We start from the raw sequence: 21,733 nt of genomic DNA, 5'->3' as shown, positions 1-21,733 counted from the left end.
TCAAAGGTTCCTTTCAGTAATAAAATAATGAAAAAACCTAAACATTTTATGTAGCATATCAGATGTACTGTTTGTTCTTTGGTCCCATCATTAGATAAAATGAACAATATTGCCTACTGATTCATCTTTTTAAGTGTATTTCTTTGGCTTTGCAATTAAACATGGTTAACTGAATACAAGTTTTTATTTTCTGCCTGAAACCACTCTCAATGGTTTCCCTGATAGCTCAGTTGGTAAAGAATCCTCTTGTAATGCAGGAGACCCTGGTTTGATTCCTGGGTTGGGAAGATCCCCTGGAGAAAGGATAGGTTACCCACTCCAGTATTCTTGCTTCCCTTGTGATTCAGCTGGTAAGAATCTGCCTGCAATGCACGAGACCTGGGTTTGATCCCTGGGTTGGGAAGATCTCCCGGAGAAAGGAAAGGCTACCAACTCTAGTATTCTGGCCTAGAGAATTCCATGGACTGTATAGTCCATGGGGTCACAAAGAGTCGGACACGACTGAGTGACTTACAGGCTCACTCTCAAATAATAATGTTTAATACTTTCTAAAACAGCTATGGTTTTAAATGCTTACATGTCTTAAATCATTTAATCTATCAAGTACTCCAACTACTAATTTTTTAAGATGAGGAAACTAAGTCAGAGAGAGATTAAGTCACTCATCCCAAGGTCACAGAAGAAATGGATCTGGGCAGTCTGGTTCTAGAATCCATGCTTTTAACCAATATACTCCTTATCATAATAAAATAATATGTTTTAATGTAGAGGGTTTAAACCAAGAAAGTCGAAGAAAACGGAAGAGAAATGCAGATAATTTTTGAAACTGGAAACTTAGCAGGATGACTGTTAACTAACCTAACAGATCAGAAAAAGAGGAAAACTTCATCCAAGAAAGTCAACAACAGGAGATGCCTAGAAGCTGAATAATTTACATCATCAGATCAGATCAGTTGCTCAGTTGTGTCCGACTCTTTGCGACCCCAAGAATCGCAGCACGCCAGGCCTCCCTCTCCATCACCAACTCCCGGAGTTCACCCAGACTCACGTCCATCGAGTCAGTGTATGCCATCCAGCCATCTCATCCTCTGTCGTCCCCTTCTCCTCTTGCCCCCAATCCCTCCCAGCATCAGAGTCTTTTCCAATGAGTCAATTCTTCGCATGAGATGGCCAAAGTACTGGAGTTTCAGCTTTAGCATCATTCCTTCCGAAGAAATCCCAGGGCTGATCTCCTTCAGAATGGACTGGTTGGATCTCCTTGCAGTCCAAGCGACTCTCAAGAGTCTTCTCCAACACCACAGTTCAAAAGCATCAATTCTTCGGTGCTCAGCCTTCTTCACAGTCCAACTCTCACGTCCATACATGACCACAGGAAAAACCATAGCCTTGACTAGACGGATCTTTGTTGGCAAAGTAATGTCTCTGCTTTTGAATATGCTATCTAGGTTGGTCATAACTTTCCTTCCAAGGAGTAAGCGTCTTTTAATTTCATGGCTGCAGTCACCATCTGTAGTGATTTTGGAGCCCAGAAAAATAAAGTATGACACTGTTTCCACTGTTTCCCCATCTATTTCCCATGAAGTGATGGGACCGGATGCCATGACCTTCGTTTTCTGAATGTTTAGCTTTAAGCCAACTTTTTCACTCTCCACTTTCACTTTCATCAAGAGGCTTTTTAGTTCCTCTTCACTTTCTACCATAAGGGTAGTGTCATCTGCATATCTGAGGTTATTGATATTTCTCCCAGAAGTCTTGATTCCAGCTTGTGCTTCTTCCAGTCCAGCGTTTCTCGTGATGTACTCTGCATATAAGTTAAATAAACAGGGTGACAATATACAGCCTTGATGAACTCCTTTTCCTATTTGGAACCAGTCTGTTGTTCCATGTCCAGTTCTAACTGTTGCTTCCTGATCTGCATACAAATTTCTCAAGAGGCAGATCAGGTAGTCTGGTATTCCCATCTCTTGAAGAATTTTCCACAGTTGATTGTGATCCACACAGTCAAAGGAAAGGCTTTGGCATAGTCAATAAAGCAGAAATAGATGTTTTTCTGGAACTCTCTTGCTTTTTCCATGATCCAGCGGATGTTGGCAATTTGATCTCTGGTTCCTCTGCCTTTTCTAAAACCAGCTTGAACATCAGGAAGTTCACGGTTCACATATTACTGAAGCCTGGTTTGGAGAATTTTGCGAATTACTTTACTAATGTGTGAGATGAGTGCAATTTACATCATAGCCTCTCCATAAGAGTCAAGACCCGGGGGCGCCAATAGCTCTGAAAACTATGGAGAATGGTGGTGGTAGCTGAAGCTGAAAATAGAAACATTGGATGGAAGCAGTTAGATTTCCATGGATAACATAGCTAGGTGCTGCCCTGGTCTATCCTGGCAGGACAGTGCAGGTTCACTCTCTGGAAAGAATGAACGTAGAAAAAACTGAACTCATGGGCACCTGGCCCAGTTTGGAGGAATATAGTATTAAAAGAGGATAATTAAGCAAAATTCTATACAGAGAATGGGAGGACTACCCCTCCCCATTCCAGTTCCTTAATCTGACTTGAATAAAGACTTTAATCCCCAGGCAAGAGATTGGAACAATGGTCTGGGAATACTAACCATTCCAACAGAAAAAAATACATGTTGACATTCAAAGGAACAACAGTTAAAACAGTCCAATAATACACGGGACTATTGTTGAGAAGTCTATCATTCCATAATTCAAATAAACACACACGGAATATCAACCGATAATATTTCACATTTAAATATAAATGGACAGCCAAGGAGATGCTCTAATATGAAACTAAAACAAGTAAACACTATACAACTGAACTTGAGGGACTTCCCTGGAAGTCTAGTAGTTAAGATTCTGCACTTCCACAATTCATATGGAAACACAAAAGACCCTGAATAGCCAAAGCAGTCTTGAGAAAGAATGGAGCTGGAGGAATCAAGCTTTCTGACTTCAGGTTATACTACAAAGCTACAGTCATCAAGACAGTATGGTACTGGTACAAAAACAGAAATATAGACCAATGGAACAAGATAGAAAGCCCAGAAATAAACCCATGCACCTATGGGTACCTTATTTTTGACAAAGGAGGCAAGAATATACAATGGGGCAAAGATAGCCTCTTCAATAAGTGGTGCTGGGAAAACTGGACGGCTACATGTAAAAGAATGAAATTAGAACACTTCCTAACACCATACACAAAGATAAACTCAAAATGGACTAAAGACCTAGATGTAAGACCAGAAACTATAAAACTCTTAAAGGAAAACATAGGCAGAACAATCCATGACATAAACCAAAGCAAGATCCTCTATGACCCACCTCCTAGAGTAATGGAAATAAAAACAAAAGTAAACAAGTGGGACCTGATTAAACTTAAAAGCTTTTGCACAGCAAAGGAAACTAAAAGCAAGGTGAAAAGACAAGCCTCAGAATGGGAGAAAATAATAGCAAATGAAACAACTGACAAAGGATTAATTTCCAAAATATACAAGCAGCTCATACAGCTCAATACCAGAAAAACAAACAACCCAATCAAAAAGTGGGAAAAAGACCTTAACAGTCATTTCTTCAAAGAATACATACAGATGGCTAACATATACATGAAAAGACGCTCAACATCGCTCATTATTAGAGAAATGCAAATCAAAACTGCAATGAGATATCACCTCACACTAGTCAGAATGGCCCTCATCAAAAAGTCTACAAACAATAAATGATGGAAAGGGTGTAGAGAAAAGGAACACTCTTGCAGTGTTGGTGGGAATGTAAATTGATATAGCCACTATGGAAGATGGTATGGAGAAAACACTAGGAATAAAACCACCACAAGACCCAGCAATCCCACTCCTAGGCATATACCCTGAGGAAACCAAAATTGAAAGAGACACATGTATCCCATCGTTCACTGCAGTACTATTTACACTAGCTAGAACATGGACACAACCTAGATGGCCATCGACAAATGAATGGATAAAGAAGTTGTGGTATATATACACAATGGAATATTACTCGGCCATAAAAAGGAATGCATTTGAGTCAGTTCTAATGAGGTGGATGAACCTAGAACCTATTATACAGAGGGAAGTGAGTCAGAAAGAGAAAGATAAATACCATATTCTAACACATAATATGCAATCTAGAAAAATGGTACCGAAGAATTTACTTACAGGGCAGCAATAGAGAGACAGACATAGAGAACAGACTTATGGACATGGGGCGAGGGGAGGAGAGGGAGAGATGTATGGAAAGAGCAATATTAAAACTTAAAATACCATATGTAAAATAGATAGCCAACAGAAATTTTCTGTATGGCTCAGGAAACTCAAACAGGGCCTCTATATCAACCTAGAGGGGTGGGATGGGCAGGGTGATGGGAGGGAGCTTCAAGAGGGAGGGTATATATGTATACCTATGGCTGATTCATGTTGAGGTTTGACAGAAAATAGCAAAATTCTGTAAAGCAATTATCCTTCAATAAAAATAAATAATTTTTTTAAAAAAAGATTCTGCACTTCCAACGTCAGGGGTACAGGTTCAATTCCTGGTTGGGGAAATAATATCCCACATGCCACATGGATTAAAAAAAAAAAAAAAAAACTAAATTTGAAGAAAACAAAGATAATGCAAAATACAGAAGAAAACTATTATTTATATTAACATCCTCAGAGAGAAAGAAATCATTGCATTCATGGAATAAAAACAGAATGTCATAAAAGGAAATTTTCAAGCAAACAAAAAGAATGTTCAAAAATTAAAAGTATGAGAGCAGAAAATAATAATGCTGGAGTACAAAATTAGGAACTCCTCCAGAAAACAAAAAGAAGTTGATAACAATAAAGGAAAAACTTTTTTTAAACTAGAGAAATGAACCAGAAGATCCAATATCTGAATAACTGGCATTCCAATAAGAGAGAGAATATCAAATAGAAAGAGTCAGGGATGCAGGGAAATACTATTCATAAAATGTCATATAAGTGAAAGATGAATTTAGGGATTGAATGAACTCACCAAGTGCCCAACAAAATATGAAAAACATACACAAACATACACACAATATGGAACATCAGTAAAAGATTTCATAATACAGAAAACAAATAAAATATCCTAAAAAGCGCCCATAGAAGTTAAAAAGAAAGCTATAAAAAGAGTTTTGAGAATCATCACAGCATCAGTCTTCCCAGCAGCAAACTGGAAAATAAAAAACAGCAGAGCAATGTTTCCAACATTCTAAGAGAAAGATTAATTTCTAGCCTAGAATTCTAAACTATCAATAAACGTGATGGTAGAAAAGGTTATTTTCAGACACACAAAATCTCAAAATATTTTACCTCATTTTCTCCTTTTTTTGGGGGGGGGCACGGGGTGGTGCAGACTACTAAAAAGATGTGTTCCACCAAACATGGGAACAAACTAGCAAGGAAGTAGAAATCCAGAAGGAAATCCAGAAGCAGGGAATCCAATCTAACCAGAAAAAGAAGGAAATTTTCAGGACGGTGTAAATTTTAGGATGGTTTAAGGCCATGGTAAAACATCTGCCTATAATGCGGGAGACCCAGGTTCAATCTCTGAGTCGGGAAGATCTCCTGGAGAAGGAAATGGCAACCCACTCCAGTATTCTTGCCTGGAAAATCCCATGGATGGAGGAGCCTGGCAGGCTAGAGTCCATGGGGTCGCAAAGAGTCAGACACGACTGAGCAACTTCACTCACTCACTCACTCAAGGCCAGGAGAGCAGTCAATATTGATTAGAATAAGATAACTGTGGTGACCCAAGGACAAAAGAGCAGATAAAACCAAGAAGAGTCTTGGAATGCAGGAATGGAAAAACCAGACCCTTATTGTCCTTCCCTCCCCCATGTTGTAACTACTAATGGAACAGTATAACCTGTATCCCCTCCTACCCCACAGGGAGAAGGTATTTGCCCTACTCTTCCCCCGCCTGGTATACACGTCTCATCCAATCAGCAAATGACCCACAAGACCCCTATCTCACTCCTTGTACCTCGGGTATAAAAGTGGACTAAGGACTCCTGTTAAACGTTGGTTCTCCCTTGAGCTGGCCCACTGTTCTAATAGCGTCTCGCATTCTAATAAACTTTATTTCCCTCTCATTCTGTCTCATGTCTGGAAATTCTTTTCCAACCTGCACCCAGACCACGACAAAAACAAAGATACGAAGATAACTTTCCCAACCAATTAAAACAAAACTGAAAGTGATAGAATACTTAAAGCTTAATGCTGTTGAAGGTATTAGAGATTTAGACTTCTGTGGGAAAAGCTCAGAATACACTGGTGATAGACTGTTCAAACAAACAAAAGAAGAAACAACTATCTACCTCAAAGACAGCAGTATCACCCAAGAAAGGAAATTTAATCATAATTCAACACATGGTTCAGCTGTGGATACTATTTCCAGAATCAAAAATATTCATTTAGCAAAATACGATATAGCTATATAAGTAGAATTGGAGAGGTAAGTATATATATGTATGTGTAAGTATATGTGCATATGAGTGAGAGACATAAGACATAAGGCTGTCTTATGTCTTACCTCCTTAAATATGGAGGTAAATATCAAAGAAAGTTAAAAGGGTGGAAAGTGGTAACCTCTGGAAAGCAGTAATCCAGAGTTAGGAAAACAGACTGATTTTTCTAAAGCGATGTACATTTATAACATTAATGAAAAGTAAGGGTTAAAATTTTTTAAGTATTTTCTTCACTACTCTCTAATTCCAAAAAGGCAGAAAAGTCTATGCTTATTGATGTCCCAGAAATGGCTGATAAAATTTCCTTTTTCACATTTACTTATACAAGTAGGCAATTTAAATAATCAATGAACCCCTGCTGGCAGACTCAAGACCTATACTGATCTCAAAAAGATATTGCCAGAAGAGACTCAAAGGCAACATTTAAAGTGTTTTAAAAGCACTTCACTGGGAATATAAAGACATAGTAAAAGTAATAACAAAGTCACTTGCTGAGTTCTGATTGTGTGGCAGACATAGACTTGAAACAACTCTATGAAATAGGTATTATTATTTCTCAATTATACAGATGAGGAAAGTGAGACTTGGAAAATAAAAATACATTTGTCCAAAGGCTTGTGGGCTGTAGGGTGTTGAAGCCGGACAAACTTATTCCATTTTTAATCACTATATTTTCAGCTTCTCAATTCTTAGCTAGATTTTACAAGTGATTAGCTGTGTTATCTGGCAAGTTGTTTACATCATCTGTGTCTACTTTTCTACAGAATCAAAGGTTTATCTAGCTGTCTCTTTCAAGTACAGAATTCTGGGAAGAACAACTTCCAGATTCAGAAGAGATTACATAGAGTAACATATAAGGTAAAAAGTAATTTAATAAAATTCTTGCCCTCCATCTAAAATAAAAATAATAAATTAAGACCTAATAAATAATGTATGATATTGTATTTCAATTCTGTTTCTCTTCAGTAAAGAATAACCACAATGATGGGTACTTATGAGCCCTGACAAAGACCTATAAAAGACATGAAAGGCACTTCAATACTCTGATTCTTATGTATTACAGATCTAAAGTCAAGTATTGGATTGTTAAAATCCAAGTCCCACTGCTGTCCCTTATCAGTTCTGAGACATTAGTTTTCTCATCAGGAGTAAACACATCAAAAGGATAATCACATATCACAGTTTATATCTGATGTCTGGGATAATTATTAATAGCATCCCTTTTAACTCTCAAAGGACTTCATAGAGGAGAATACATTACATGTTCACTCTAAATCATCAATAAAATGAGGAAATAACAAAGCTATATTTTAAAATTACTTAATAGGACTTCTGATTTCTGGTCCACCACATAAGAAGCCTGGAAGTTTCCACTGTGACCTAATAAGTGAAAAGTCAATAACCCTTAGATTCATCAGAGCAGTGAGGCCACAGAGCAAACCATTGCCCACCCCCCAAATTTGGAGAGACAGGTGAATACAGAGACCCACAGCTTGCTGCTAAATCGCTTCAGTCATGTCCGACTCTGTGCGACCCCAGAGATGGCAGCCCACCAGGCTCCCCCGTCCCTGGAATTCTCCAAGCAAGAACACTGGAGTGGGTTGCCATTTCCTTCTCCAACGCATGAAAGTGAAAAGTGAAAGTGAAGTTGCTCAGTCGTGTCCGACTCTTAGTGACCCCATGGACTGCAGCCTACCAGGCTCCTCCATCCATGGGATTCTCAGGGCAAGAGTACTGGAGTGGGGTGCCACTACCTTCTCCGATCCACAGCTTACTGGAGCAGAAAGCCATAAGCAGATAATTCTGCAGGAACCAAGGACCCAGGCAGTAAAACCTAAACTGTAATTGATAAATTGCTGGAAGTTCAGTGTGGGCAGTCTTAATAGTTAAAAACTCTAGGGGGACCCAGTCATAGAGGATACCCATACTTTTTTGAGTTTTGCCTCCAGGAGCTCACCAGGTTCTCACAGTGAATATCTGAGAAAAAAAAGGTCCTGTGCCTTAGGCAGGGGAAGAAAGAAACAACCTGATTTAAAAATGGGTGAAAGACCCAAACAGAAACTTCATCAAAGATATGTAGACGGCAAGTAATTCTTGCCTCTTCACCTTCACAATGCTATCCCTCTCAGCTCCAAGAAAAGCTTCCCTTTTCTTCTTTTTTTGGTTATTTCCTATTCATCCTTCAAAATACTATACAGGCCTCTCCTGCAGGTTCTTAATCAGGCTCCCATAAATGTAAGTTTGGAACTTTTTCTCTGTGCCCTTAAAACTCTCTGTGTACACTGAAATCATAGTTCTTATATGATGCTAGGAATCTGCTTATTTGCCTGTCTCACCCTCTAAGTCATGATCCCTTCAAGAATAAGGACAATGTCTAATATACATATTTCATACGTATTCATAAGCAATTCTTATAGGTGCCAAACACAGAGTGGGAAGTCAATAAATGTTTATCTACCAAATGAAGAAATAAGTAAAAAGCATATTTATTTTTAGGTTTAGACAAGGATTGGAATACAAATTCCAAAAAAGAAATAGAATACCATTCTACTATGTTACCTAGGTCAACACAGTGATTTTCCTATAACAACATTATCATTTCTTCCGTTTATATATGCAACTAAATTATAAGTAGTGTGTTGTTTCATCTAATTAAGAAAAGGGACAAAACCAAGCCATGAACCACATTAGCAGTTGCCAGAAAAGTAATCTGGGACACTATGTACACTGAAACAACAGCAATGAAAAACAAAATCAGTGAAGAGTTAGTGTAAACATGTATACAGCTAAATTAAAAACAGACTTAGAAAACTAGATGTCCTTCTGTTAATGCATTGTTTGTTTTGGGCTTTGGTGGTATTCAGGGTGGGAGTTGAAGTAAATGCTCTTCTTTCTGTTTGGCAAGGGATTATGGAATATTTTACTTCTGAAAGCAATCAGTGATGAATAGGAACAGTTTCATCTTTTTTTCCTATAAGTTTTCCATTAACATTATTTTCTTGTTACTTCCAACAATTCTAAATAATACAGTCTTCATTTCCAAAGTCATCTGGTAATACATCTGCATGTGATACTAGGTAAAATATTAACTAAATAACAGAAAACATAAAAATTACTGCTGTTATAGTAGTAGACACTCTATTTGCTCACCTATTTATCCTCAGAATCTAGCAAAGTACTTGAAAGATTTAATATTTATGAAAGAAAGGGAGAGAAGAGAGAGACAGCAAAGAGAGAAAGAAGATAAAGGAGAGAAAGGAGAATTTTTCCAAAGAATAATTTGGAATACTTATATAAGAGTGGTTCTTTCATTGAAAATCTGTATTCCAAAACATACTAAGGCAAGAAGAAACAAAAGAAAATGAATCCACATACTGTAGTTTCCCTCCTATTTACAGTTTCACTTTCTATGATTTCAGTTATCCGCAGTCATCTATGGTCCAAAAATAATAAATGAAAAGTAGGGACTTCCCTGGTGGTCCTGTGGTTAGGCATCTGCCTGCCAGTGCAAGGGACTTGGGTTTAATCCTTTATCTGAGAGTATCCCACTTGCCACAAGGCTACTAAGCCCATGTGCCATGGCCACCGAAGCCCACACATTCTAAAGCCCATGCTCCACAAAAGGAGAGGCCAATGCAATGAGAAATTCATGCACCACAACTGGAGAAAGCCCATGCACAGTAACAAAGACCCAGCACAGCCAAAATTGATTAATTAATAATTTTAAATTAAATTTAAAAGTAATACAATAAAAAATAAAACTCAGAACTCAACAAAGTTCAAAACATCCAGGATTCAAACAAAAATCACCAGATACACAAAGAAGGAAAAACGTGACCACAATGTGGGGGCTGGGGAAGGTAGGAATCAGTCAGCAGTGTCTCTCTTAAAAACTTGGGATTCACAGATAATGTTAAAATAACTATTAAAAACATGCATAAAATGTTTAAAGATATAAAAGAAAACATGGAAATACAGGCACACCTCATTTTACTGTGCTTTGCTTTATTGCACTTTGCAGATGCTGCACCTTTTTACAAATTGAAGATATGTGGCAACGCTGCATCATGAGGTGATGGTTGGCACTCTTAGCAATGAAGCATTTTTAAATTTAATTTTTATCTTATAGTTGATTTACAATGTTGTGTGATTTTCAGGCATACAACAAAGTGAATCAGTTATGATACATATATCTATTCTTCTTCAGATTCTTTTCCCATATAGGTTATTATGGAATATTGAGTAGAGATCCTTGTGCTATACAGTAGGTCCTCATTAGTGATCTATTTTTATATAGCAGTGTATATATGAGAAATGAAGTATTTCCTGCCATATGAATAAACAAGGATGTCACAGTTGTCAGTGATTCCAGCCCTCCAAATGTGAATTTCTGAGCCCTAAGGACACTCAGGAAGAAGAATACCTGCATGATCTGACAGCCATCAGGCTGCAGTCACTCCCTCTAGTGAGCTCAGGATGTGAAAAACACAGGATCCTGGCCCCAGGATAGCTGAGGTGCATATGAAAGGGATGATTTCAGTGAGCCCAGACTCTTGCATCTTCCCCTACAAAAAGTGAAAGTTGTTCAGTCGTGTCTGACTCTTTGCAACACCACGGACTATATACTCCATGGAATTCTCCAGGCCAGAAAACTGGAGTGGGTAGCCTTTCCCTTCTCCAGGGGATCTTCCCAACCCTGGGATCAAACCCAGGTCTCCTGCATTGCAGGCAGTTTCTTCACCAGCTGAGCCACAACGGAAACTCAATACATATAAAGGAAAAAATACATAGAAAACACCCCCGACAGAGAAAAGTGCTAAATTCCTTAACTTGGGATATCTGGTTTTCTTTAATTAGCAATAATTTTTGATGTTCAGACTACCTGCCCTTTGTTGCTAAACTTCTATGTAACCTGGCTCCTCCCCTTGCCAACTTGGAGCAGTTCTCTCAGGGTCACTTGAGATCCTGTCTCCTGGGCTTAAAGTCCTAAAAATTCCCACTGAATAAAACATAACTCTCAAAGAGGTTGTGACAATTTTTTAGCAGACAAAATGTTAATCCCAAACTCCTAATTTATCCTCCCCAACCTTTCCCCTTTGAAATCAAACTTATGAAAACGAAGTCTGTGAGTCTGTTTGTTTTGTAAATGAGATCATTTGTATACTTTTTTAGATTCTGCTTATAAGTGATATCATATAGTATTTGTCTAACTTACCTCATTTAGTATAAATCAATAAAGAATTTTTAATTAAGGTATACACATTTTTTATACATGCTGCTGCACATTTAATAGACTGTAGTATACTATAAACATAACTTTTATTTGGAAACCAAAAAAAAAAAAAGAAAGACAGGCTAAATGGATACAAAAAAAAGACCCCTATATATATTGTCTACAAAGGACCCACCTCAAAACAAGGGACACATACAGACTGAAAGTGAAGGGCTGGAAAAAAAATATTCCACGCATATAGAAACCAAAAGAAAGCAGGAGTAGCAACACTCATACCAGATAAAATAGACTTTGAAATAAAGGCCATGAAAAGAGACAAAGAAAGACACTACATAATGATCAAAGAATCAATCCAAGAAGAAGATATAACAATTATAAATATATATGCACCCAACATAGGAGCACTGTAATATGTAAGGCAAATGCTAACAAGTATGAAAGGGGAAATTAACAATAATACAGTAATAGTGGGAGACTTTAATACCCCACTCACACCTATGGATAGATCAACTAAACAGAAAATTAGCAAGGAAACACAAACGTTAAATGATACAATGGACCAGTTAGGCCTAACTGATATCTACAGGACATTACACCCCAAAACAATGAATTTCACCTTTTTCTCAAGTGCACATGGAACCTTCTCCAGGACAGAACACATCCTGGGCCATAAAACTAGCCTTGCTAAATTAAAAAGAAAATTGAAATCATTCCAAGCATCTTTTCTGATCATGATGCAGTAAGATTAGATGTTAGCTACAGTGGTCATGTATGGATGTGAGAGTTGGACTGTGAAGAAAGCTGAGCGCCGAAGAATTGATGCTTCTGAACTGTGGTGTTGGAGAAGACTCTTGAGAGTCCCTTGGACTGCAAGGAGATCCAACCAGTCCATTCTGAAGGAGATCAGCCCTGGGTGTTCTTTGGAGGGAATGATGCTAAAGCTGAAGCTCCAGTACTTTGGCCACCTCATGCAAAGAGTTGACTCACTGGAAAAGACTCTGATGTTGGGAGGGATTGGGGGCAGGAGGAAAAGGGACAACAAAGGGTGAGATGGCTAGATGGCATCACCGACTCGATGGACGTGGGTTTGAGTGAACTCCGGGAGTTGGTGATGGACAGGGAGGCCTGGCGTGCTGCAATCCATGGGGTCGCAAAGAGTCGGACATGACTGAGGGACTGAACTGAACTGAACAGGAAAAAAACTATTAAAAATACAAACATATGGAGGCTAAACAACTCACTTCTGAATAACCAAATCACAGAAGAAATCAAAAAAGAAATAAAAATATGCATAGAAAAGAAGGAAAATGAAAACACAACAACCCCAAACCTATGGGATTCAGTAAAACCAGTGCTATGGGGAAGGTTCAGACCAATACAAGCTTGCCTCAAGAAACAAGAGAAAAATCAAATAAATAACCTAATTCTACATCTAAAGCAACTAGAAAAAGAAGAAATGAAGAACCCCAGGGTCAGTAGAGTGAAAGAAATTGGAAAAATTAGAGCAGAAATAAATGAAAAAGAAACAAAGGAAAACATAGCAAAAATCAACAAAGCCAAAAGCTGGTTCTTTGAGAAGATAAATAAAATAGACAAACCATTAGCCAGACTCATCAAGAATAAAAGGGATATGAATCAAATCAACAAAATTAGAAATGCAAATGGACAAATCACAACAGACAACACAGAAATACAAAGGATCGTAAGAGACTACTATAAGCATCTATATGCCAATAAAATGGACAACTTGGAAAAAATGGACAAATTCTTAGAAAAGTATAACTTTCCAAAACTGAACCAGAAAGAAACAGAAAATCTTAACCGACAAATCACAAGCATGGAACTTAAAACTGTAATCAGAAATCTTCCAGCAAACAAAAGCCCAGGTCCAGATGGCTTCACAGCTAAATGCTACCAAAAATTTAGAGAACAGACTGGTTCCAAATAGGAAAAGGAGTATGTCAAGGCTGTATATTGTCACCCTGTTTATTTAACTTATATGCAGAGTACATCATGAGAAACGCTGGGCTGGAAGAAGCACAAGCTGGAATCAAGATTGCCGGGAGAAATATCAATCACCTCAGATATGTAGATGACACCACCCTTATGGCAGAAAGTGAAGAGGAACTAAAAAGCTTCTTGATGAAAGTGAAAATGGAGAGTGAAAAAGTTGGCTTAAAGCTCAACATTCAGAAAACGAAGATCATAGCATCTGGTCCCATCACTTCATGGGAAATAGGTGGGGAAACAGTGGAAACAGTGTCAGACTTTATTTTTGGGGGCTCCAAAATCACTACAGATGGTGACTGCAGCCATGAAATTAAAAGACGCTTACTCCTTGGAAGGAAAGTTATGACCAACCTAGATAGCATATTCAAAAGCAGAGACACTACTTTGCCAACAAAGGTCCGTCTAGTCAAGGCTATGGTTTTTCCTGTGGTCATGTATGGATGTGAGAGTTGGACTGTGAAGAAGGCTGAGCCCTGAAGAATTGATGCTTTTGAACTGTGGTGTTGGAGAAGATTCTTGAGAGTTCCTTGGACTGCAAGGAGATCCAACCAGTCCATTCTGAAGGAGATCAGCCCTGGGATTTCTTTGGAAGGAATGATGCTAAAGCTGAAACTCCAGTACTTTGGCCATCTCATGCAAAGAGTTGACTCATTGGAAAAGACTCTGATGATGGGAGGGATTGGGGGCAGGAGGAGAAGGGGGCGACAGAGGATGAGATGGCTGGATGGCATCACTGACTTGATGGACGTGAGTCTGGGTGAAGTCCGGGAGTTGGTAATGGACAGGGAGGCCTGGAGTGCTGTGGTTCGTGGGGTCGCAAAGATTCGGACACGACTGAGCGAATGAACTGAACTGGACTGAACACCTATCCTACTCAAACTCTTCCAGAAAATTTCAGAGGAAGGTAAACTTCCAAACTCATTCAATGAGGCCACCATCACCCTAATACCAAAGCCAGACAAAGATGCCACAAAAAAGAAAACTACAAGCCAATATCACTGATGAACATAAATGTAAAATCCTTAACAAAATTCTAGCAAACAGAATCCAACACCATATTAAAAAGATCATACATCATGACCAAGTGGACTTTATACCAGGGCCGTAAGGATTCTTCAATATTTGCAAATCAAGCAATGTGATACACCACATTACAGAACTGAAAAATAAAACCATACAATTATCTCAATAGATGCAGAGAAACCCTTTGACAAAATTCAACATCCATTTATGATAAAAACCCTCAAGAAAGCAGAAATAGAAGGAACATACCTCAACATAATAAAAGCCATATATGATAAACCCACAGCAAACATTATCCTCAATGGTGAAGAATTGAAAGCATTTCCCCTAAAATCAGGAATAAGACAAGGGTGCCCACTCTCACCACTGCTATTCAACATAGTTTTGGAAGTTTTAGCCACAGCAATCAGAGAAGAAAAAGAAATAAAAGGAATCCAGATTGGAAAAGAAGACATAAAACTCTCACTGTTTGCAGATGACATGATCCTTTACATAGAAAACCCTAAAGACTCCACCAGAAAATTACTAGAGCTAATGAGTGAACATAGTAAAGTTGCAGGATATAAAATTAACACACAGAAATCTCTTGCATTCCTATACACTAACAATGAGAAAACAGAAAGAGAAATTAAGGAAACAATTCTATTCACATTTACAACGAAAATAATAAAATACTTAGGAATAAATCTACCTAAAGAAACAAAAGACCAATATATAGAAAACTATAAAACACAGATGAAAGAAATCAAAGAGGACACAAACAGATGGAGAAATATACCATGCTCGTGGATAGGAAGAATCAATATAGTGAAATGAGTATATTACCCAAAGCAATCTATAGATTCAGTGCAATCTCTATCAAGCTACTAATGGTATTTTTCATTGAACTAGAACAAATAATTTCACAATTTGTATGGAAATACAAAAAACCTCAAATAGCCAAAGCAATCTTGAGAAAGAAGAATGGAATTGGAGGGATCAACCTGCCTGACTTCAGACTATACTAAAAAGCTACAGTCATCAAGAAAGTATGGTACTGGCACAAAGTCAGAAATATAGATCAATGAAACAAAATAGAAAGCCCAGAGATAAATCCATGCAACTACGGACACTTCATCTTTGACAAAGAAGGCAAGAATATACAATGGAGAAAAGACAATCTCTGTAACAAGTGGTGCTGGGAAAACTGGTCAACCACTTGTAAAAGAACAAAACTAGAACACTTTCTAACACCACACACAAAAATAAACTCAAAATCGATTAAAGATCTAAACATAAGACCAGAAACTATAAAACTCCTAGAGGAAAACATAGGCAAAACATTCTCCAACATAAATCACAGCAGGATCCTCTATGACCCACCTCCCAGAGTAATGGAAATAAAAGCAAAAATAAACAAATGGGACCTAATTAAACTTAAAAGCTTTTGCACAACAAAGGAAACTATAAGCAAGGTGAAACGACAGCCTTCAGAATGGGAGAAAATAATAGCAAACAAAGCAACTGACAAAGAATTAATCTCAAAAATATACAAGTAGCTCCTGCAGCTCAATTCCAGAAAAATAAATGACCCAATCAAACACTGGGCTAAAGAACTAAAAAGACATTTCTCCAAAGAAGACATACAGATGGCTAACAAACACATGAAAAGATGCTCACCATCACTCATTATCAGAGAAATGCAAATCAAAACTACAGTGAGGTACCATCTCACACCAGTCAGAATGGCTGCTATCAAAAAGTCTACAAACAATAAATGCTGAAGAGAGTGCGGAGAAAAGGGAATCCTCTTACACGGTTGGTGGGAATGCAAACTAGTACGACCACTATGGAGAACAGTGTGGAGGTTTCTTACAAAACTAGAAACAGAACTGCCGTATGACCCAGCAATCCCAGTGCTGGGCATACACACCAAGGAAACCAGAACTGAAAGAGACTCATGTACCTCAATGTTCATCATAGCACTGTTTACAATAGCCAGGACATGGAAACAACCTATATGTCCATCAGCAGACAAATGGATAAGAAAGCCGCAGTACATATACACAATGGAGTATTACTCAGCCATTATAAAGAATTCATTTGAATCAGTTCTAATGAGGTAGATGAAACTGGAGCCTATTATACAGAGTGAAGTAAGTCAGAAAGAAAAACACCAATACAGTATACTAACGCATATATATGGAATTTAGAAAGATGGTAACGATGACCCTATATGCGAGACAGCAAAAGAGACACAGATGTAAAGAACAGTCTTTTGGACTCTGTGGGAGAAGGCAAGGGTGGGATGATTTCAGGGAATAGCATTGAATCATGTATATTATCATACATGAAACAGATTGCCAGTCCAGGTTCGATACATGAGACAGGGTGCTCAGGGGTGGTGCATTTGGATGACCCTGAGGGATGGGATGGGGAGGGAGGTGGAGTGGGGGGTTCAGGATGGGGAACACATGTACACCCATGGTACACATTCATGTCAATGTGTGGCAAAAACCACCACAATATTGTAAAGTAATTAGCCTCCAATCATAATAATTTTTTAAAATAAAATAGGCAAACACTTCACAAAAGAAAATTTACAAATAGCCTATCAGGACATGAAATGATGCTCAGTGAAAAGGCAAATCCATACCACTGCATAGACATTACAATGACTACAATTAAAATAAAACTAACAATACCAAGTGTTGGTGAGTATGGGGAGCAACTAAAGCACTCACATTGCTGCTAGGAATAAAATTTGTACAATCACTTTGCAGAACAGCTTAGTGGTTTCTTAAAAATATTAAACATACACTTACCCAGTAATTCCACTCTTTTTAAGTTGAACTATTATTGATTTACAATGCTGTGCTAATTTCTGCTGCATAGCAAAGTGATTCTGTTATACATATTAACATTTTTCTTTAATATTCATTTCCATTATGGTTTATCATAGGATACTGAATATAGCTTTCTGTGTTGTATAGTATGACCTTGTTGCTAATCCATCTGGTACATAATAGCTTATATCCGCTAACCCCAACCTCCCACTCCACCCCTCCTACAACTCCTTCCCCTTGGCAACCACAAGTCTGTTCTCTATATTTGTTACGTCTATTTCTGTTTCGTAGATAGGTTCATTTGTGTAATATTTAGATTCCACATATAAGTGATATCATATGGTTTTGTCTTTCTATTTTTGACTTACTTCAATTAGTATGATACTCTCTAAGTCCATCCATGTTGCTGAAAATGTCATTATTTCATTCTTTTTTATGGCTGGGTGGTATTCCATAGTATATATGTCCCACATCTTAATATATTCAGCTGTTGATGGACATTTAGATTACTTCCATGTCTCAGCTATTATGAGTAGTCCCCCAATTTCACTCTTAAGTATTTTTCCAAATGAAATGAAAACATATGAACATAGAAAACTCATACATAAATATTTGTGGCAGCTTTATTGTTATCACCCCGAATTGGAGAAAACTAAAGTTCCATCAACAGGTAAATGAGTCAACAAAATATAGCAGAACCACACAATGAAATACTTACTATTCATCAATTTAAAAGAATGACCTTAAACATGCAGCAGCAGGGAGGAATCCCAAAAACATCATGCTGAGCAGAAACCAGACACCAGGAGTACTTACTGTATGATTCCATTTTATATAAAACTCAAAAGACAAATCTAACATATAGCAAAAAGCAGAACAATGGTTTCCTAGAGCCAGGAGGAGGAAAACAGGGTGGGACTGACTAGAAAGGAATACAAGGGAACCTTTACATGTGATGGAAATGTTCTTTATCTGGCTTATGGTGGTAGTTGCATGAGTGTATATGTTTATCAAACTCATCAAACTGTACACCTAAAACACATATCACCCTACTCAAGCCTATAGTCTCAGATAGCCTCAAGTTGAAAGATAAGTTAAAAGAGAGGAAAGAAGGGTAGGAAAAATATTAATTGCAAGGAAACAACAACAAAAAATGATTTAAGATCTATGTCTAGGAAAAAGCTTTGACTGTAGTTATTGGTACATGGAATTAACTAGAAGCAGATAGTTAAGCCTTAATGAGTTTAAGAAACTGTATACCCAAAGATACAAAAAGCCTGGCCTGAAAAAGCCCTTGTTAGAGTCTTAAAACATCCACAACCCCAAGTTTTTATAGGTAGACCACAAGCTATAAAAACTGCGCCTCTCCAGAGGTTATAATCCCTCATTTCCACTTCAGATATGACTTAGAGGAAATGGACAGGACAAAACTCCAAGAAGGTACTCCCAGAAAAAGACATTCCCTGGGAGAACAATGGATAGCAGACAAGGGAATTCCTTCTAGAAGGATTTAATCAACAAACTTCTTTCATTGCCATGCTAAGAAGTCTTCACAATGCCTGCCCAGTAGGATTCCATCATTGTTGTGGACCTGAGACTATTACATATTTCTCACTTTCACCTTTCTCATTCAGGGGTTTTTACTGCAGACAATAACTAATAACGCTGCACATAGCCCTCAGGAAACTATTTGGAATCCTGAATAGATATCTCAGACGGCTGACAACAAAATATTCTGGTTCAGAACACCATGCAGGGACTTTGTTGGCAACTGTATGGAAATTCTAGGAGTCAGAGAATTAAATGGACTGGAATGGGTGAATTTAACTCAGATGACCATTATATCTACTACTGTGGGCAGAAATCCCTTAGAAGAAATGGAGTAGCCATAATGGTCAACAAAAGAGTCTGAAATGCAGTACTTGGATGCAATGTCAAAAATGACAAATGATCTCTGTTCGTTTCTAAGGCAAACCATTCCATATCATGGTAATCCAAGACTATGGCCCAACCAGTAATACTGAAGAAGCTGAAGTTGAACGGTTCTATGAAGACCTACAAGATCTTTTAGAACTAACATCCAAAAAAGATGTCCTTTTCATTATAGGGGACTGGAATGCAAAAGTAGGAAGTCAAGAAACACCTGGAGTAACAGGCAAATTTGGCCTTGGAATACGGAATGAAGCAGGGCAAAGGCTAACAGAGTTTTGCCAAGAGAACACAATGGTCATAGCAAACACCCTCTTCCAACAACACAAGAGACGACTCTACACATGGACATCACCAGATGGTCAACACTGAAATCAGATTGATTATATTCTTTGAAGCCAAAGATGGAGAAGCTCTATACAGTCAGTAAAAACAAGACCAGGAGCTGACTGTGGCTCAGATCATAAACTCCTTATTGCCAAATTCAGACTGAAATTGAAGAAAGTAGGGAAAACCACTAGAGCATTCAGGTATGACCTAAATCAAATCCCTTATGATTATACAGTGGAAGTGAGAAATAGATTTAAGGGACTAGATCTGATAGACAGAGTGCCTGATGAACTATGGACAGAGATTCAACACATTGTATAGGAGACAGGAATAAAGACCATCCCCAAGAAAAAGAAATGCAAAAAAGCAAAATGGCTGTCTGGGGAGGTCTGACAAATAGCTGTGAAAAGAAGAGAAGAGAAAAGCAAAGGAGAAAAGTAAGCATCTGAATGCAGAGTTCCAAAGAATAGCAAGGAGAGATAAGAAAGCCTTCCTCAGTGATCAATGCAAAGAAATAGAGGAAAACAACAGAATGGGAAAGACTAGAGATCTCTTCAAGAAAATGAGAGATAACAAGGGAACATTTCACACAAAGATGGGCTCGATAAAGGACAGAAATGGTGTAGACCTAACAGAAGCAGAAGATATTAAGAAGAGGTGGCAGGAATACACAGAAGAACTGTACAAAAAAGATCTTCATGACCTAGATAATCACGATGGTGTGATCACTCACCTAGAGCCAGACATCCTGGAATTTTATGTCAAGTGGGCTTTAGAAAGCATCACTATGAACAAAGCTAGTGGAGGTGATGGAATTTCAGTTGAGCTATGTCAAATCCTGAAAGATGATGCTGTGAAAGTGCTGCACTCAATATCCCAGCAAATTTGGAAAACTCAGCAGTGGCCACAGGACTGCAAAAGGTCAGTTTTCATTCCAATCCCAAAGAAAGGCAATGCCAAAAAATGCTCAAACTACCACACAACTGCACTCATCTCACATGCTAGTAAAGTAATGCTCAAAATTCTCCAAGTCAGGCTTCAGCAACATGTGAACCGTGAATTCCAGATGTTCAAGCTGGTTTTAGAAAAGGCAGAGGAACCAGAGATCAAATTGCCAACATCTGCTGGATCATCTAAAAAGCAAGAGAGTTCCAGAGAAACATCTATTTCTGCTTTATTGACTATGCCAAAGCCTTTGACTGTGTGGATCACAATAAACTGTGGAAAATTCTGAAAGAGATGGGAATACCAGATCACGTAACCTACCTCTTGAGAAACCTGTATGCAGGTCAGGAAACAACAGTTAGAACTGGACATGGAACAACAGACTGGTTCCAAATAGGAAAAGGAGTACATCAAGGCTGTATATTGTCACCCTGTTTATTTAACTTATATGCAGAGTACATCGTGAGAAATGCTGGGCTGGAAGAAGCAAGAGCTGGAATCAAGATTGCCCGGAGAAATATCAATCACCTCAGATATGTAGATGACACCACCCTTATGGCAGAAAGTGAAGAGGAACTAAAAAGCTTCTTGATGAAAGTGAAAGAGGAGAGTGAAAAAGTTGGCTTAAAGCTCAACATTCAGAAAACAAAGATCATGGCATCCGGTCCCATCACTTCATGGGAAATGGATGGGGAAACAGTGGAAACAATGGCTGACTTTATTTTTCTGGGCTCCAAAATCACTGCAGATGGTGACTGCAGCCATGAAATTAAAAGACACTTACTCCTTGGAAGGAAAGTTATGACCAACTTAGACAGCATATTCAAAAGCAGAGACATTACTTTGCCAACAAAGGTCCATCTAGTCAAGGCTATGGTTTTTCCAGTAGTCATGTATGGATGTGACAGTTGGACTGTGAGGAAAGCTGAGTGCCGAAGAA

At 38.2% G+C, this 21,733-nt stretch overlaps 1 protein-coding gene across 11 annotated transcripts in view; it reads right to left on the bottom strand.

Moving 5' to 3' along the window:
• The window catches only part of DNM3 (dynamin 3), a 649,041-nt gene that overhangs the window by 401,109 nt on the left and 226,199 nt on the right, over window positions 1–21,733 (bottom strand). The window lies entirely within an intron of this gene.

This window comes from Bos indicus x Bos taurus, chromosome 16 (assembly GCF_003369695.1).
Source record: "Bos indicus x Bos taurus breed Angus x Brahman F1 hybrid chromosome 16, Bos_hybrid_MaternalHap_v2.0, whole genome shotgun sequence".
Taxonomy (NCBI): Eukaryota; Metazoa; Chordata; class Mammalia; order Artiodactyla; family Bovidae; genus Bos; species Bos indicus x Bos taurus.
This window is presented reverse-complemented; position numbering and strand designations above follow the sequence as displayed.